At 46.3% G+C, this 20,293-nt stretch overlaps 1 long non-coding RNA gene across 1 annotated transcript; it reads right to left on the minus strand.

The window, feature by feature from the left end:
- Positions 1-6,020: 6,020 nt before the first annotated feature.
- Positions 6,021-9,461, minus strand: LOC118472001 (uncharacterized). Its single transcript, XR_004849398.1, has 3 exons — positions 8,772-9,461; positions 7,354-7,582; positions 6,021-6,346 (listed from the first exon to the last, which is right to left on the minus strand). It is a non-coding gene; the product is annotated as an uncharacterized lncRNA (long non-coding RNA).
- Between the last annotated feature and the right edge of the window lie 10,832 nt (positions 9,462-20,293).

Consider the following 20,293-nt stretch of genomic DNA (forward strand, 5'->3'; position numbering starts at 1 on the left):
GAAGGGGTTTCTGTGCCGCGTCAAACATGTCGTAGAATGTCTTTGCGGTCGCCTCTGGCTCGTCCTCCGTACGTCCTTCGGTGAACTGTGCCTCGTGATAGTCGTTCAACATGTCTCCTACCCCGGCATCAGCATCGTAATCCTCGACGCGTTGTCTCACCACCTCCTCTCTCGTGCGATGCGCTTCACCATGGAAGATCCACCGAGTATAGTCCGGCGTAAATCCATTCTTCCAAATATGTTCTACCATGGCCTTCTTTGGTTTTCTTTTCCGGTTGTCACATTTGCTGCACGGACAAGGGACTAGGCTAGCTCCTTTAGCAGCTTCGCCATATGCCCGTTCCACGAAAGCATCGGTCTTCCTAATCCATTCTGGGGTGACATCATTACGTCGAACGCGGCCCGTGTACATCCACTCACGGTCCTCCATCCTCTAACATATATAACCGAGTATAGTTTAATATAGACATGTAATGCATGTACACTACGTTCGTACCTTCTAATAGGTGAGGATAGGTCCTAATCCCACCCGCGGTTGCATAGATGGAGTTAGTTTCCATGCTCTACTCCGATCCGAGATAGAATTTTGGCAGCACCTCCCCGCTGTTCTCCGGATACACGTCCTGGCAGGGAGAGTGTACTGTCCGGAGAACAACAGGGAGGTGACGCCGAAACTCTTTCTCGGACCGGAGTAGAGCATGGAAACTAACACCATCTACGCAACCGCGGGCTGTCCAAAAAACGTGGACAATTCGAAACTGATACATTTGTAGATATGCAAAGATCTGCATATCTACATCGTATCTCTTTCGAACGGGAGACGCCTAACTGGGTTACGTGATCTACGACCATGATGCGGATGTAGAGGTTATACCTAGGGTGACGGTGGAGTCAGGCTAGCGGGGCTGTGGCGGGTTGGTGCAGTGGCGACTCGACGCGGTGCAGGCAGACCCGCAGCAGCTAGGAAGACCTCTATAAAAAAATAAACAAGCCTGTCAATAAAAAATTTCGGCAGCACCTCCCCTGCACGGGGAGGTTTCCAAAACCTGCAAATAAAACTGACAACACAATGGCTGATATCCACACATATATCAACGGCACGATGGCCGACAATCACATTTAATCGACATCCATATCCATTATCACATTATATAGAAACTATTTTACTATCGCCACACAATCATATCTAATCGCCATATACACAATCATATCGTAGGAAGGCGGCGTGAGGACGACGGGGAGGATGGCGCCATATCAATCGCCATATACACAATCTAATCGCCATATCACAATCTAATCGCCACACAATCATATCTAATCGCCATATACACAATCATATCTAATCGCCATATACACAATCTAATCGCCATATCACATTATACAGCTCTTACCAGAGGATGGCGCGCGGGGAAGGCGGCGACCGTGGGGGCGTCCGGACAGCGGGGATGGACGACGACCGTGGCGGCGTGAGGACGACGGGGAGGGGCGGGGTGCGGCGAGGCGGGTGGCGCGCGCGGCGAGGCGGCGTCCGGGCGGCGCGGCGGCGCGGCAGCGGCGAGGCGGTTAGCCCGCGCGGCGAGGCGGCGTCCGGGTGGCGCGCGCGGCGAGGAGGCGTCCGGGCGGCGAGCTCTGGCGGGGAGGCGTCCGGGCGGCGAGCTCTGGCGAGGCGGCGTCCGGGCGGCGAGCGGCGGCAGCGTCCGTGCGGTGAGGCGACGAGCGCGGGTGAGTGGTGAGATTGAGAGAGTGAGAGGAAAGAGTGCGGCGGCGCTCAGTTTACAGCCAACGAAATAGTCTTTGCCGAGTGCCAGATCGCGGGCACTCGGCAAACATTTTTTTAAAATTTAAAAATATACTTTGCCGAGTGCCTTTGATCTGGCACTCGGCAAACGCTTCTTTGCCGAGTGCCTTTCTGTTGGCACTCGGCAAAGACTAGACTTAGGGTTTTTAACAACTTTGCCGAGTGCCGCCCGACAAGCACTCGGCAAAGCTTTCTTTGCCGAGTGTCCAACATGGGACACTCGGCAAAATGTATTTTAATTTTTTTTATTTTGTTTATGAAACTTTTTGTGGTATGTTCCTACACTATGTAGACCTACATGTACCATTTTGGTACAATTATAACAGTGTTTTCTATAGCTAGTACATTTAGTTTGTTTATTTGAATTTCTTCGGAAAATTCAGATTTGAACTGCAGGTCACTCGAAACTTGGAAAACCGTGCATGAAAAATGATATCCATGCTACTTAGCACAAGTTACGATCGATTTCAGGAGCGGACCGGAAACTTCGAACACCATGCTCACTCAACATGGCCGTGAACTTGTCATCCAGCTGTTTAAAATTTTTATAAAACACAAACAAAGTCAGAAAATCATGAAACTTGTCCACGTGTTATGATATCATATGTACAGGCTGTGATAAAAATTTTAGAATGTTTGGAGAAAGTTGTGAGACACAATGTGTAGAAACCTAAGAGAACTACACATGAAATCATAGAGTTTCAATGTGGATCTCTTAGGTTTGTACACATAGTGCGTTACAGCTTTCTCGAAACTTTTTCAAATTTTTATCACAGCCTCTACATATGATATCATGACACGTAGACATGTTTCATGATTTTCTGACTTTGTTTGTGTTTTATACAATTTTTAAACACTTGGATGGCAAGTTTACGGTCATGTTGAGTGAGCATGGTGCTCGAAGTTTCCGGTCCGCTCCTGAAATCGGTCGTAACTTGTGCTAAGTAGCATGGATATCATTTTTTCATGCACGGTTTTCCAAGTTTCGAGTGACCTGTAGTTCAAATCTGAATTTTCCGAAGAAATTCAAATAAACAAACTAAATGTACTAGCTATAGAAAACACTGTTATAATTGTCCCAAAATGGTACATGTAGGTCTACATAGTGTAGGAACATACCACAAAAAGTTTGGTGACCAAAATAAAAAAATAAAAATATGCTTTGCCGAGTGTCTACATAGGACACTCGGCAAAGACTACGTTTGCCGAGTGCCAGATATTTGACACTCGGCAAAGACTGACGGCCGTCAGTTGTAGACGGCCGCTAACGGCCCTTTGCCGAGAGCCATGTTTGCCGAGTGCTTGACGCTCGGCAAAGCAGTCTTTGCCGAGTGCTTGGCTGTGCCGAGTGTCCTACACTCGGTAAATGAGCTCTTTACCGAGCGCAGGACTTTGCCGAGTGCGGCACTCGGCAAAGTCTGCTTTGCCGAGTGCCCGATAAAAAGCACTCGGCAAAGCCGGCGGCACTCGGCAAAGACGCAGATTCCGGTAGTGTCTTCCTTTTCTTGCTTATGTTCTTGATTGCGCTTGCAGGTATAAGCTTTCGTAGAGAGGTCACTCGTGTGTCATGGGTGATAACCAACGGAGCAGTGGTATAGTAATTGTGAGGAGTCGTTCATTCGGAGCCTTGGATCATTAACGTCGAGATCTCCATCTAATCAAGTTATTGTACCTCACAGAAGATCAGACCTTGTCCTCTATCAATTGCTTGTCTTCTTGCTTGTTTTATTCATGCATGCACTTGTAGTTGGCAGCACGTACATACACAAAGGCAAGCTAGCTAACTGAGCAATGCAAACCTTCTTTTATGCCTCTCTCCGATCGATCTATATCCATGCATGCATGGCAAGCGGCTGCTGCTTCCGGACACCACCATCATCCATCTGGGTCCCCGCCGGCCGGTGGTGGTGGTGGCGACGGCGTCGTCGTCCCGACATCGACGGCTCGGTGCTGCTGATGTCCGGCCCACGCTTCGACTTCCTTGACCGCCTTCGTCAAGCTCATACATCCGACCCGGTGCTGGTTGCACTACATGACGCCATCAACAGCGGTTCCAAGTCGCTGCCCTGGGCCATCACCGACGGGCTGGTCCACTACGGCGGACGACTGTACCTGCCGCCTGACTCACCGCTGCTATAGGAGGTGCTGCAGGCGGTCCATGGGGAGGGCCATGAGGGCGTCCAACGCACGCTGCACCGACTCCGTCGTGACTTCCACTTCCCTAACATGAAAAGTGTGGTGCAGGACCTTGTTCGTGCGTGCACAGTGTGCGAGCGCAACAAGCTGAAACATCTCCACCTGGTCGGACTGTTGCTGCCCCTCCCAGTGCCACAAGGTGTTTGGTCGGACATCGCCATGGACTTCGTCGAGGCGCTGCCGCGCGTCTGGGGCAAGTCCGTCATCTTGACGGTGGTGGACCGTTTCAGCAAGTACGCGCACTTCATTCCCCTGGCGCATCCGTACTCAGCGGAGACTGTAGCCCAGTCCTTCTTCACCGAAATCGTGGCTGCACGGCATCCCGCAGTCCATCGTCTCCGACCGCGACTCCGTGTTCACCTCCAACTTTTGGGGCGAGCTGATGCGTTTCCGTGGCACCAAGCTACAGATGACGACGACTTTCCACCCACAGTTGGACGGGCAGTCCGAGTCCGCTAACAAAGTCATCATCATGTACCTTCGCTGCTTGACAGGAGATCATCCACGCGACTAACTACGCTGGCTGCCATGGGCCGAGTACGTCTTCAACACTGCCTTCCAGTCGTCGTTACGCGACACGCCGTTCCGTGTCGTCTACGGGCGCGTTCATCCATCCCTGTGCTCCTATGCGCATGGTGACTCCCGAGTGCCGGCGGTGGCCCGCACGATGGAGGAACGCACGGAGTTCCTGGAGGATATTCGCCACTGACTCGAGTAGGCCCAGGCCCTGCAAAAGCACCACTACGATCGTCTCCATCGCGATGTTACCTACCAGGTTGGCGACTGGGTCCTGCTTCGCCTTCATCAGCGACCTACTGCATCCATGCCCCAGGCAATGGCCGGCAAGCTCAAGCCTCGTTTCTACGGGCCATACCTCATGGTCGAGCTCATCAACGAGGTGGCAGTCTGTCTGGCCCTGCCTCCTCAAGTTCGACTCCACGACGTCTTCCATGTTGGACTACTCAAGAAGTTCCAGGGCACTCCACCGCAAGAACCCCCAGCCCTCCCTCCTGTTCGTCATGGCGCAATCGTTCCAGAACCAGAGCAGGCTGTCAAGTCACGTTTGGTGCGCGGCATGCGCTAGGTGCTCATTCAGTGGAAAGGCATGTCGCTAGCTTCATCATCATGGGAGGAAATCTACTTGTTCCGTGCCAGGTATCCTCAATTTCAGCTCGAGGATGAGCTGCCTCTCGAGGAGGGGAGAGATGTAATGTACGGTCAGACGTACACGTGGCGTCACAGGGTGCGAGATGTGCGCCGCGCTGCTGAGCATGCAGCACGCCTGAATCAGCAGGTGATCTCCTCTAGTGGCTAAGAATAGAAGGAGGAGAGTAATTGATTGTTTCCCTTTCCTGCCACTCTCCGATTAGAAGGAAGAGAGTGATTGGTTATTTCCCTTTTATTACTTTCCTTTGGCAGTCCTTAAGTCTAGGGTGATTGGTTATTTCCCTTTTCGATTACTTTCCTTTAGCAGTCCTTAAGTCTAGGGAGACCTGAGTCTATTTATAGTTGTAACCGCATATGGAGAAGGCATCAATAATATTTCAGCCCTTTCTTCTATCTTCTCTCTAAGCCACGCGCCTAGGGTTGGTTGCTAAAACGGCCTACGGTTGGTTGATAAAACGGCCTTCAGCGACCTACGGTTGGTCGCTAAAAACCTTTAGCGACCCATAAGGATGGTCGCTGTAAGTGCCGTCGCTAAAGACTTTAGCGACCGACATCTTTTTAGCGACCGACCGTCCATTGCTAATATTGTATATTTAGCGACCAACCGTGGGTTGCTGTAATATAGATTTAGCAACCAACCGTAAGTCGTCATACTATACATTTAGCAACCAACAGAAAGTCGCCCTTTTTACAGTTGTTATTAATAATAATATACATTTAATTAAGCACCACAAATCACATATTTTTATACACAAATCATAAATACATACACAGTTAATCATTATACCACAGTCATAGATCCATCACATAAACACAAAAGCACAACAATTATATATTCACAAAAGCATCACAGTTATAATATCATTCACAACTAGATCATTTATAGATAGCTAGCTAGATCATTCACAAAAGCTCCAGAGATGATCAGTCACAAAAGCACCACAACGACATCACTCCAGCTTGAAGCAGTTCAAAAGCCCACAACTACATCACTAATGTTTCATATCACTCCAGCTATTGTTCAAAAGCCCACAACTACATCACTCTAGCTGCTCCAGAGCTGATCAGTCACAAAAGCACAAAAGCTACACTAATGCTTCAAGCAGTTCAAAAGCCTTCAGACAACCACTCCAGCTTCTTGTATCCTCCTGTTTTAAGGTACAAGCTTTCTTTGTCCAGAACACCCTAGAAAAAAGTACATCAAATTAGTATATTGGTGCCCACATTTTAGTAAACAATGAATGATTATCAAGTGAGTAACAATGCAGTATGACTTCTATCTCCATATTCACCCTTCGAACTTAAGGTATCACATTTCACAAAGGAAAAAATGTAACATGTAAGTTCATTGGAAACAACAAGGAAAACAGCAATCTATTTTGTGTCTACTGTCACTCTCTACACAATGTTTATTCCTCTTTTTGAGGACTACAACCTCAATAGGTGGTTTAGGAGTGGGTTCTGTTGACACAAGAAAAACAGCACAGCAGCACAAGTAGTCAAGTGGTGAAAACTGGACTACAGCAGCACAAGGAACACAACACAACAACACTAGTAGTAAAGTAGTCAAGTGGTTCTGTTGACACAAGGAAAACAACAGCACAAGCAGCACATGTAGCAATCTATTTTGTGTCTACTGTCACTCTCTTCACAAGTAGTCAAGTGGTTCTGTTGACACAAGGGAAACAGCAGCACCAGTAGCAATCTATTTTGTGTCTATTGTCACTCCCTACACAAGCAGCACAAGTAGTCAAGTTCGAAACAACCAACTCTGTTTAGTGTGACATGCTATGACAAAGTTTCCTATATGTATTGATTCTGCTCAATAACTTTGTATAGTGGCTTCTTCTAAAGTTTCCTATATGTATCCTCCTCTCCCTTAGCAGCACTACCATTCTAGATCCCACACCAACCCCCCAGGCCATACCCCTCCTCTCCCTTAGTAGCACCACCATTCCAGCTCCTATACCAACCCTGTTGCTTTCTTCCCTGTCTTCCTCGTCCTGCCAGCTATCAGCCCCTCCTCCATGTCATTTCCTTGCCCCTAAAATGTATCAATATTGCCTATGCTTTCAGACTGGACAATAGAGCTTATATATCAATGTTTTGCTTAGGTCTAAAGCCATATCTATCGAATGTGGAGCAGCAAGATGTAATCATGAATAGAGATAGTAAAATACAATGAACAATACCAAATCATATTCTGAACATGCATAGCTCACACTGCCGGTTGTATGGTGCATCTCCCACCGTCTTGAGGTTGAGCATTTTGTCGGTGAGAAAATCTCCCACCGTCTGCAAATCAACAATCGCTTGTTCGTCTTGAGGTTGAGCATTTTGTCTTTGTGGCCTTGGTTGCAAGTTTGGAAGTTTATATACCCCAACACAACGATCATGTTCTCCAACTTACTCGAACCTAATCTGAACATTAAGAAACATCCATATGCAATTATAAGACTTCATTAATCAAGCCAAGAACTAACCAAATCTAGTTATCTACACAAAAGAAACTCCAAGCAATCATTTTAATATTTGCTGATTTTTGGACAGCAGAACAACAACTATCTGTTTAGCTCACAATTCATAAAATATGTATCCAAAAATAGTAAACTAGAACTTTCTGAAAATCTTATAAAGTCCTCTATAACTTTTGTATTACCATCACAACAAGATTCGACCTTTAGAAAGGTCAAACAGCGCTAAACATAAATTCTGTCCAGATTTGGACAGAATTCGACTACTTACTTCTAAAATCCATAACTGGAGTTTCAGAAATCCAAATCAGGTGATTCTAAACTTTTTAGAAAGCTAATAGAATTGTCTACAATTCATTTATAATCATCTCAAGGTGATTCAATGTGTATTGAAGTCAGTAAATACAAACAAACATTGCTGTCCGGATTTGGACAGATTCAGACTCTATAGTTCAAACAGCTGTAACTTGGTCTCTAGACCACCAAAAAGGGTGCTCCAAAATTTAATGGAAAGCTTAAGCAAAGTACTACAATTCTCTTATAATTACTAAGAGCTTATTCTCAGTTTAACTTGGGCAAACAAGGTCATTTTCGAAATCTGTACAGAATCTGGACAGATTCTAAAACTGGACTTGGAAAAATCATAACTTCTAAACTACAAGACCAATGGTCATGAAATTTTAGCACAAACAAGATAAAGAAGTTATCTACAACTTTTATATATAACACTTTCATAGAAAACATGATTTACTTCACTAAACTACCTGCATACTAAAACTGAACACAGTCCAAACAGCAAGTCCAAATAGCAAAAATTCAATTTAGTTCATATTTTGGTTAACCACAGCTTACGAACGCATCAATCAAAGCATTCCTTGCCTAAACAGAACCATCCTCTGTGTTTTATAACATTCATTTAATTATACTTGACATATGTACTCTTTAAAGCACTCCTGGTAAAATCTGCACCTAATACCTAAACTTCCCCTCAAACAACACTTCTACTATCCAATCATGACGTAAAAAAACATGGCACACAACCAAATTATTTCATCATACATCAAATACCATTACAACAATAATTATATAACCAAATCATTTATTAACTAAGTAGTCGGAGAAACGACTTGGCTCACCACATCATGCTCCGACTTGATTTCAGCAAGAACGAAGACGACCACCAGTTCGAGCATATCATCGAACACCTAAGGAGCGTTGAACTTAACCTTCTTCTCCACCTAATTCTCCAAGGATTTTACTCCATATCGCACACATCAACACACATAAAACCTCACATCAGCAGGGTATTAACAAGAACTAGTAAAACAACAAAGGGATTTAGAGATCACCATGGGAGCAGCAGAGGTGGCTGGCCACCAGAAACCAGAGAGGGGCAGCGTCTATAGAAAAGGGAGGTTGGCATGGGGAGGGGCTGGTGCTTGCCGCAGGAATGGAAAATGGCACAGGGGCAGCGTGAGCAGAAGAGCAGGGGGAGCTCGCCATTGAAACAAGGGAAGGAGAGCAGAGGTTGTGTGGTTCGGCGAGGCTGCAGCCATGGAGAAAACTGGAGCAGGGAGGGAACGACGTCCATGGGAGGAGTTGGGGTCGGCCATGGGAGATGGCTGGAAACGGCCATGGGAGGGAGCTGGTGACTGCCGGCGTCCAAGGTCAGGGGCGGAAGCCGAGGGAGTAGGGAGCGTTGGAGCGCAGCGAGGTCTGAGCATCGGCGAGGGAACGACAGCCACGGTGGAAGAGAAAGGAACGGGGCAGCGGCGTCGGCGATGCGCGCCGCCGAGCGCCGGGATGGGGTCGCGGCGTCAGCGACCGTCGGGAACCACACGAGCAGCAGGCGGCGGCGGCTGAGTACTGGATTGAGATGTGGAATAGAAGGTGGATATGGTTTTTCTTATCCTGTTCTCGGTGTACTGGAATAGAACGTGGGGAATATGTAAGTAAATAAAATATAAACGAGCACAATAGACAACAAAACCATGCGTAGTCTAGTTGGTTATGTCATTCATGAATGAGTCAACAGATTCAAGGTTCAAAACCTTAAAAATCCTTTTTTACCATTCGTTTTCTTTTCCATAATTCTTTTTTTCTTTTCTACAATTATTTTTTTCTTTACTACAATTTAGCTTAACAATTCGTTTTCTTTTCCATAATTCTATTTTTTCTTTTCTACAATTATTTTTTTTCTTTACTACAATTTAGCGATCAATGTTTATTTGTTTTAATTAATTTTTAGTCACTAACATCTACATGTACGTTCAGTCTATAAGATTTGATAGTGATCATTGCTCTATAGCGACCCACCGCTAGTTCCCAACGACATTTATAGCGACCAACCATAAGTTGTTAAATTTCTAGACTTTTAGCGACCAACCGACCGTTGCTACAAAAGGATTTAGCGACTGACCGTCGATCTCTAACCTTTAGCAACTAACAGTTGGTACCTAATAAGGGTCGCTAAAGATCAACCGTCGTGTAGTCAGCGTTCAGATTCTGTTTTAGTGCTGCGACATCGTCTATTGGGTTATTGGGCCGTGTATCGTGTTGGAGCCCATTATGGGTGCGACCAGGGGTCACGCACGCCCCTAACCTCTATTTTAATAGAATCCACCACCATATTAGGGTTTGAGTTTTACTTAGATCATATCTGTCATCGAACAATGTCGTCGTTCATCGGTTTGTGAGACCCCACCTCGTGATCAATGCAGTTTTGATTGTGTTCTTCCTTTTCTTGCTTGTGTTCTTGATTGCGCTTGCAGGTATAAGCTTTCGTGGAGAGGTCACTCGTGTGTCATGGGTGATAACCAACGGAGCAGTGGTATAGTAATTATGAGGAGTCGTTCGTTCGGAGCCTTGGATCATTAACGTCGAGATCTCCATCTAATCAAGTTATTGTACCTCACTGAAGATCAGACCTTGTCCTCTATCAATTGCTTGTCTTCTTGCTTGTTTTATTCATGCATGCACGTGTAGTTGGCAGCACGTACATACACAAAGGCAAGCTAGCTAACTGAGCAATGCAAACCTTCTTTTATGCCTCTCTCCGATCGATCTATATCCATGCATGCATGGCAAGCGGCTGCTGCTTCCGGACACCACCATCATCCATCTGGGTCCCCGCCGGCCGGTGGTGGTGGTGGCGACGGCGTCGTCGTCCCGACAGCGACGGCTCGGTGCTGCTGATGTCCGGCCCACGCTTCGACTTCCTTGACCGCCTTCGTCAAGCTCATACATCCGACCCGGCGCTGGTTGCACTACATGACGCCATCAACAGCGGTTCCAAGTCGCTGCCCTGGGCCATCACCGACGGGCTGGTCCACTACGGCGGACGATTGTACCTGCCGCCTGACTCACCGCTGCTATAGGAGGTGCTGCAGGCGGTCCATGGGGAGGGCCATGAGGGCGAACAAACGCACGCTGCACCGACTCCGCCGTGACTTCCACTTCCCTAACATGAAAAGTGTGGTGCATGACCTTGTTCGTGCGTGCACAGTGTGCCAGCGCAACAAGCTGAAACATCTCCACCTGGTCGGACTGTTGCTGCCCCTCCCAGTGCCACAAGGTGTTTGGTCGGACATCGCCATGGACTTCGTCGAGGCGCTGCCGCGCGTCTGGGGCAAGTCCGTCACCTTGACGGTGGTGGACCGTTTCAGCAAGTACGCGCACTTCATTCCCCTGGCGCATCCGTACTCAGCGGAGACTGTAGCCCAGTCCTTCTTCACCGAAATCGTGGCTGCACGGCATCCCGCAGTCCATCGTCTCCGACCGCGACTCTGTGTTCACCTCCAACTTCTGGGGCGAGCTGATGCGTTTCAGTGGCACCAAGCTACAGATGACGATGACTTTCCACCCACAGTTGGACGGGCAGTCCGAGTCCGCTAACAAAGTCATCATCATGTACCTTCGCTGCTTGACAGGAGATCATCCACGCGACTAACTACGCTGGCTGCCATGGGCCGAGTACGTCTTCAACACTGCCTTCCAGTCGTCGTTACGTGACACGCCGTTTCGTGTCGTCTACAGGCGCGTTCATCCATCCCTGCGCTCCTATGCGCATGGTGACTCCCGAGTGCCGGCGGTGGCCCGCACGATGGAGGAACGCACAGAGTTCCTGGAGGATATTCGCCACCGACTCGAGCAGGCCTAGGCCCTGCAAAAGCACCACTACGACCGTCTCCATCGCGATGTTACCTACCAGGTTGGCGACTGGGTCTTGCTTCGCCTTCATCAGCGACCTACTGCATCCATGCCCCAGGCAATGGCCGGCAAGCTCAAGCCTCGTTTCTACGGGCCATACCTCATGGTCGAGCTCATCAACGAGGTGGCAGTCCGTCTGGCCCTGCCTCCTCAAGTTCGACTCCACGACGTCTTCCATGTTGGACTACTCAAGAAGTTCCAGGGCACTCCACCGCAAGAACCCCCAGCCCTCCCTCCTGTTCGTCATGGCGCAATCGTTCCAGAACCAGAGCAGGCTGTCAAGTCACGTTTGGTGCGTGGCATGCGCTAGGTGCTCATTCAGTGGAAAGGCATGTCGCTAGCTTCATCATCATGGGAGGAAATCGACTTGTTCCGTGCCAGGTATCCTCAATTTCAGCTCGAGGACGAGCTGCCTCTCGAGGAGGGGAGAGATGTAATGTACGGGCAGACGTACACGTGGCGTCACAGGGTGCGAGATGTGCGTCGCGCTGCTGAGCATGCAGCACGCCTGAATCAGCAGGTGATCTCCTCTAGTGGCTAAGAATAGAAGGAGGAGAGTAATTGATTGTTTCCCTTTCCTGCCACTCTCCGATTAGAAGGAAGAGAGTGATTGGTTATTTCCCTTTTATTACTTTCCTTTAGCAGTCCTTAAGTCTAGGGTGATTGGTTATTTCCCTTTTCGATTACTTTCCTTTAGCAGTCCTTAAGTCTAGGGAGACCTTAGTCTATTTATAGTTGTAACCGCATATGGAGAAGGCATCAATAATATTTCAGCCCTTTCTTCTATCTTCTCTCTAAGCCACGCGCCTGGGGGCAAAACCCGGCGAGCGTTGAGCGGCGTGGGGGCATAACCCCGTTGAAAGGGAAATAGGGTCAAACCTTTTCCTAAATGATTTTGGTGGTTGAATTGCCCAACACAAATAATTGGACTAACTAGTTTGCTCTAGATTATAAGTTCTACAGGTGCCAAAGGTTCAACACAAACCAATAAAAAGTCCAAGAAAGGGTTCAAATAGAAAGGAGCAAAACCAACCGAAGGCTGCCTTGGTCTGGCGCACCGGACAATGTCCGGTGCACCAGGGAGATCCACTCTGAACTGCTCAGCTTCAGGTTTTCGGGGAGCCACTCCGCTATAATTCACCGGACTGTCTGGTGTTGCACCGGACTGTCCGGTGTGCCAAGCGGAGCAACGGTCGCCAGCGCAATGGTCGAGTTCAACGGTCGGCTGACAACACTACAGTGTGCGGAAAGAGCGCGTAGAGTCAGAGCAGCGCCAGAAGGCGCACTGGACAGTGAATAGTGACTGTCCGATGCACCACCGGACTGTCCGGTGGCCCCACAGGTCAGAGTTTCAAAGGTCGAACCCTAACGGTTGGGTGACGTGGCTGGCGCACCGGACTGTCCGGTGCGCCCATCGACAACAACCTTCCCCAACGGCCACTTTGGTGGTTGGGGCTATAAATACCCCCCAACCACCACACTTCAAGGGATCCAAGTTTTTCAGCCAACACATTCAATACAAGAGCTAGTGCATTCAATACAAGACACAATTAGATTGAATCAAAGCCTCTCCAAGTCCCAATTCCACTCAAAGCAATTAGTGACTAGAAGAGATAGTTTTGCCCGTGTTCTTTGAGCTCTTACACTTGGATCGCTTTTCTTCTTCCCCATTTCTTGTTCCCAAGACATTTGTAATCAAAGCAAGAGACACCAATTGTGTGGTGGTCCTTGTGGTGACTAAGTGTCCCAATTGATTGAGGAGAAAAGCTCACTCGGTCTAGGTGACCGTTTGAGAGAGGGAAAGGGTTGTAAGAGACCCGGTCTTTGTGACCACCTCAACGGGGAGTAGGTTTGCAAGAACCGAACCTCGGTAAAACAAATCATCGTGTCACACTCTTCATTTGCTTGTGATATGTTTTTCGCCCTCTCTTTCAGACTCGCTTTTATTTCTAACGCTAACCCCGACTTGTAGTGGTGCTTAAAGTTTATAAATTTCATATTTGCCTATTCACCCCCCTCTAGGCGACTTTCAATTGGTATCGGAGCCCGGTACTTCATTAGAGCCTAACCGCTCGAAGTGATGTCGGGAGATCATGCCAAGAAGAAGATGGTGACCGGCGAGAAGCCCGCTACAAGCCATGGGAAGGCTCCATCAGGGGAGTCCGATAACAAAGTGAAGGGATCCCCTTCACATAACAAGTCGCATCGGAGCGACGAGAAGAAAAAGAAGATGAAGAAAGTGGTCTACTACGAGACCAACTCTTCGTCGCCATCCACCTCCGGCTCCGACGCGCCGTACGTCACTTCTAAGCGCCATGAGCGCAAGAAGTTTAGTAAGATCCCCTTACGCTATCCTTGTGTTTCTAAACGCACTCCTTTACTTTTCGTCCCACTAGGCAAACCACTGGTTTTTGACGGTGAAGACTATTGTATGTGGAGTGATAAAATGAGGCACCATCTAACCTCACTCCACGCTAGCATTTGGGACATTGTTGAGTTTGGAGCGCAAGAACCATCCATGGGGGATGAAGGCTATGACTCGGATGAGGTAGCCCAAATCCGGCACTTCAACTCCCAAGCCACTACTATACTCCTCGCCTCTCTAAGTCAAGAGGAGTATAATAAGGTGCAAGGGTTGAAGAGTGTCAAAAAGATTTGGGACGTGCTCAAGACCACGCACGAAGGAGATGAGGTGACCAAGATCACCAAGCGAGAAACGATCGAGGGGAGCTCGGTCGATTTATGCTCAACCAAGGAGAGGAGCCACAAGCCATGTACAACCAGCTCAAGACCTTGGTGAACCAACTGCACAACCTCGGGAGCACAAAATGGGATGACCATGAAATGGTCAAGGTTATTCTAAGATCACTCGTCTTTCTTAACCCTACACAAGTTCAATTAATTCGTGGTGATCCTAGATATAAGCTAATGTCTCTCGAGGAGGTTATAGGGAAGTTTGTGAGCTTTTAGTTGATGATCAAAGGCTCCAAACAAATCATCGAGCGAGGCACCACCTCCACACCCGAGGTGCAACCCGTCGCATTCAAAGCGACGGATGAGAAGAAAGAAGAGTCTACGTCAAGTAGGCTTCCCATCGACGCCTCCAAGCTCGACAACGAGGAGATGGCACTCATCATCAAGAGCTTCCGCCAAATCCTCAAGCAAAGGAGGGGGAAGGATTACAAATCCCGCTCCAAGAAAGTTTGCTACAAGTGTGGTAAGCCCGGTCATTTCATTGCAAAATGTCCATTATCAAGTGATAGTGACAGGGGCGACGACAAGAAGGGAAAGACGAAGGAAAAGAAGAGATACTACAAGAAGAAGGGCGGCGATGCACATGTTTGTCGGGAGTGGGACTTCGACGAGAGCTCCACCGACTCCTCCGACGACGAGGACGCCACCAACATTGCCGTCAACAAGGGCCTCCTCTTCCCCAACGTCGGCCACAAGTGCCTCATGGCAAAAGACGACAAAAAGAAGAAGGTAAAATCTAGAGCTTCTACTAAATATGCAGCATCTAGTGATGAGGCTAGCTCTAGTGATGATGAGGATGATTTGCTTACACTTTTTGCCAACCTAAACATGCAACAAAAAGAAAAATTGAATGAATTAATTAGTGCTATTCATGAGAAGGATGAACTCTTGGATAGCCAAGAGGACTTCCTTATTAAGGAAAACAAGAAGCATGTTAAGGTTAAAAATGCTTATGCTCAGGAAGTAGAAAATTGTGAAAAATTGACTAGTGAGCTAAGCACTTGCCATGACACTATTTTCAACCTTAGATTTGAGAATGCTAAATTGATTGCTAAGGTTGAGAAGTTAAATGTTTGTGATGATTATCTTGTCAAACTTAAAAATGATAATGCTAATTTGATTGCTAAGATTGACAAGTTGAATGAATCAATTGCTAGCCTTAAAATAGAAAATGATAAATTGATTACTAAGGCTAAAAATTTAAATGTTTGCAATGATATTGTTTCCAATCTTAGAAATGAAAATGTCATGTTACATGCTAAGATTGATGAATTAAATGTTTGCAAACCCTCTACATCTACCATTGAGCATGTTACTATTTGTACTAGATGTAGAGACATTAATGTTGATGCTATTCATGATCACCTAGCTTTAATTAAACAACAAAATGATCACATAGCTCAACTTAGTGCTAAAATTAATGAGCATGAGTTAGAAAATGAAAATTTTTAAATTTGCTAGAAGCATGCTCTATAGTGGGAGACGCCCTGGCATTAAGGATGGCATTGGCTTCCAACAGGGAGACAATGTCAAGCTTAATGCCCCTAAGAAATTGTCTAATTTTGTTAAGGACAAAGCTCCCATGGCTCATGATAACGAGGGCTATATTTTATATCATGTTGGTTATCCCGAGCATAAGATTAGGAGAATTCATTCTAGGAAGTCCCACTCTGGCTCTCATCATGCTTTTATGTATAAGAGTGAGGCATCTAGTTCTAGGCAATCCACTCATGTTAAATTGCCTAAGAAGAAAACTCCTATTGCATCAAATGAACCCAATGTCTCATTTAAAACTTTTGATGCTTCTTATGTGCTTACTAACAAATCAGGCAAAGTAGTTGTCAAATATGTTGGGGGGCAAACACAAGGGCTCCAAGACTTGTGTTTGGGTACCCAAGGTGCTTGTTTCTAATGTCAAAGGACCCAAGACCGTTTGGGTACCTAAGAACAAGGCCTAAACTTGTTTTGTAGGTTTATGCATCCGGGGGCTCAAGTTGGATCATTGATAGCGGGTGCACAACCACATGACTGGGGAGAAAAGGATGTTCTCCTATGAGAAAAACCATGATCCCCAAAGAGCTATCACATTCGGGGATGGAAATCAAGGTTTGGTCAAAGGACTTGGTAAAATTGCTATATCACCTGACCATTCTATTTCCAATGTTTTTCTTGTAGATTCTTTAGATTACAACTTGCTTTCAGTTCTCAATTATGCAAAATGGGCTACAATTGTCTTTTTACGGATATAGGTGTTACTGTCTTTAGAAGAAGTGATGATTCAGTAGCATTTAAGGGAGTATTAGAGGGTCAACTATACTTAGTTGATTTTAATAGAGCTGAACTTGATACTTGCTTAATTGCTAAGACTAATATGGGTTGGCTTTGGCATCGCCGACTAGCCCATGTTGAGATGAAGAATCTTCACAAGCTTATAAAGGGAGAGCACATTTTGGGACTAACAAATGTTCATTTTGAGAAAGACAGGGTTTGTAGCGCATGTCAAGCAGGGAAGCAAGTTGGTGCTCATCATCCACACAAGAACATCATGACGGCCGACAGGCCGCTTGAACTACTCCACATGGATCTATTGGGCCTGATAGCTTACATAAGCATCGGCGGGAGTAAGTATTGTCGTGTAATTGTGGATGATTATTCTCACTTCACTTGGGTGTTCTTTTTGCAGGAAAAATCACAAACCCAAGAGACCTTAAAGGGATCAAAAATGAGTTCGGATTAAGGATTAAAAATATTAGAAGCGACAATGGGATGTAGTTCAAGAACTCACAAATAGAAGGCTTTCTTGAGGACGAGGGCATCAAGCATGAGTTCTCTTCTCCCTACACACCACAACAAAATGGTGTAGTGGAGAGGAAGAATAGAACTCTACTTGATATGGCAAGGACCATGCTTGATGAGTACAAGACTTCGGACTGGTTTTGGGCGGAAGCAATCAACACCGCTTGCTACGCCATCAACCGTCTCTACCTTCACCGAATCCTCAAGAAGACATCATATGAACTCCTCACCGGTAAAAAGCCCAATGTTTCATATTTTAGAGTCTTTGGTAGCAAATGCTTTATTCTTGTTAAAAGAGGTAGAAAATCTAAATTTGCTCCTAAGGTTGTAGAAGGTTTTTTACTTGGTTATGACTCAAACACAAGGGCATATAGAGTCTTTAACAAGTCCACTGGACTAGTTGAAGTTTCTTGTGACATTATGTTTGATGAGTCTAACGGCTCTCAAGTAGAGCAAGTTGATCTTGATGAGCTAGATGATGAAGAGGCTCCATGCGTCGCGCTAAGGAACATGTACATTGGGGATGTGTGTCTTAAGGAATCCGAAGAGCCTCCACAAGCACAAGATCAACCTTCATCTTCCATGCAAGCATCTCCAACAACCCAAGATGAGGATCAATCTCAAGATGATGAAGATGAAGATCAAGAGGAGCCACCTCAAGAAGAGGACAATGATCAAGGGGGAGATTGTAGCATCCCAAAAATTCAAATCCTGAAATTTTCCCAAACTCGCTCTAAATTCAAAATGAATTTCAAATTTCATTTCAAAATGTTTGTTTGCGAGATGATATCAACAAATAAAATATAGTGGTCTATATTCTCTCCAAAATCCTCCTCAAAATATCCTACCAATGTTTTTCCAGTGATCCCCCTCAAATTCTTTCCAGCAATACCGCCCAGATATTTCCCCAGTAATCCCCTCAAGTTCTTTCCAGAAATATTGCCCAGATATTCCACCGATATATCTCCAAGTATTTTCCTCCTGAGAAATACCTTCAGAATCATTTTTCAAGTCCCTACAAATATTTTCTCCATAATTTTCCTCATGCTCATACGTATACGTACGCCTCTGGTGTCATACGGTGAGCTATACAAGCTAATTACACTCATATAAGACAAATCCATGCTAATCTCCCACTAATCCTCTCATCCTCCCACTAATCCTCTCATCCGTCCCCCTAATCCACCCACCATGGCTATAAATAGAGGGGCAAGGGCCTCCTCTTATCCCACCCTAAGCCATTTCATGGCAACTCTCTCCACTCCCCCCACAAGCCCACTCCACCTCCCACACAAAGCACACACTAGCACAAGGATCGTTCGGTCGTTCTTCGATCGTTCGTCCCCCTGTTCTTAGTTTGTTCGTTCATTCGTCCGATCGTTCGATCGTTCTTCCGATCGTTCATGGTTCGTTCGTCTGTTCGTCCGATCGTTCGATCGTTCGTCCGTTCGTTCATCCAAATAATCTTTTTCCTGTCGTTATGCTGCCGAAATTCCGATCGTTCGTTCGTTCGATCATTCAATCATTCATCGTTCGTTCAGTTCCTATTCATCGTTCATGGTTCGTTCATAGTCCCTATTCATCGTTCTTCCAGATAATCTTTGTCCTGCTGTTATGCTGTCGAAATTCCGATCGTTCCTTCGTTCGATCATTCGATCATTCATCGTTCGTTCATAGTTCCTATTCATCGTTCATCGTTCGTTCATAGTTCCTATTCATCGTTCATCGTTCGTTCATAGTCCCTATTCATCGTTCTTCCAGATAATCTTTGTCCTGCAGTTATGCTGCCGAAATTCCGATCGTTCGTTCGTCCGATCATTCGATCGTTCGTCCGTTCGTTCATAGTTCCTATTCATCGTTCATCGTTCATTCATGTCACTATTCATCGTGCATCGTTCGTTCATACGGACTATTCACCATCACTATTCACCATTACTATTCATCGTTACTGTTTATTATAGTTACTATTCATCGACACTATTCACCATCGTTGCTGTTTACTATCACTATTCATCATCGCTGCTATTCGTCGATGCTATCTATGGTAACTTTTTCGTTGTTACTATTTATTGTTACTATTCATCGATCATCCGATCACCCCAAATTTCAACTACTCATCCATCATGCTGTCGAGTCCACCTAAGACTAGCCAGACCCATATTCCAGTCATACGAACTCCGGTGACTGTGATTTTCCTTCCAGTAGGGAACTTCCCATCTGGTCACCCATCCCAGGTTTCTCCAAGCTGAGCACACTTAACTTTGAGATTCCTTCGAACCAGGCTCTCAAATTCTGATTCCAATAATTCTTGTTTCTAACTTCTTATCAAACTATTCCCTATCCAACCATGTCATCCCTTAAGCATGGTTCATGTTCCAGAAAACTCCCAAAATACTATTGTCCCATATTCTGCCTATAACTCTCCTGTTCATACTAAGTCAGACGATTCATTCGTCACTATTCTCACTAATAGTGAACTTCACTGTGCTACACCATATACACCCAGCTATAAATACACCCAACTACCCTCTCCCTCTCCACACACACTCAACACCCTCAGCCAAGGCAAACACACCACCCACTCAGTTACTCCGCTCTGCCGGCTACACGCATAGTGTCGCTTCGCCTCCAGTACACCCTCCTGGTAAGCACCTCCGCTCCACCACTAGTAGTATCTCAACACCACATGTCACAGATTCTACTCAAGACTCTACCCATCCATGTATCGCTATTCTGACCACTATACTAAATATCTATTAATATACTTGCTGGTTTGTATGTTTGCTTATTCATGTTGCATAGTTATCGGAGCGTTCGTGTCGTCTCGTGGAGACCAGATCTGCATGTCTACACCAGGCAGTGGAGCCAGAAGCCAGTTCCGCGAGCTCTCCCTCCCTTT

The sequence above is a fragment of the Zea mays genome, chromosome 5 (assembly GCF_902167145.1).
Source record: "Zea mays cultivar B73 chromosome 5, Zm-B73-REFERENCE-NAM-5.0, whole genome shotgun sequence".
Taxonomy (NCBI): Eukaryota; Viridiplantae; Streptophyta; class Magnoliopsida; order Poales; family Poaceae; genus Zea; species Zea mays.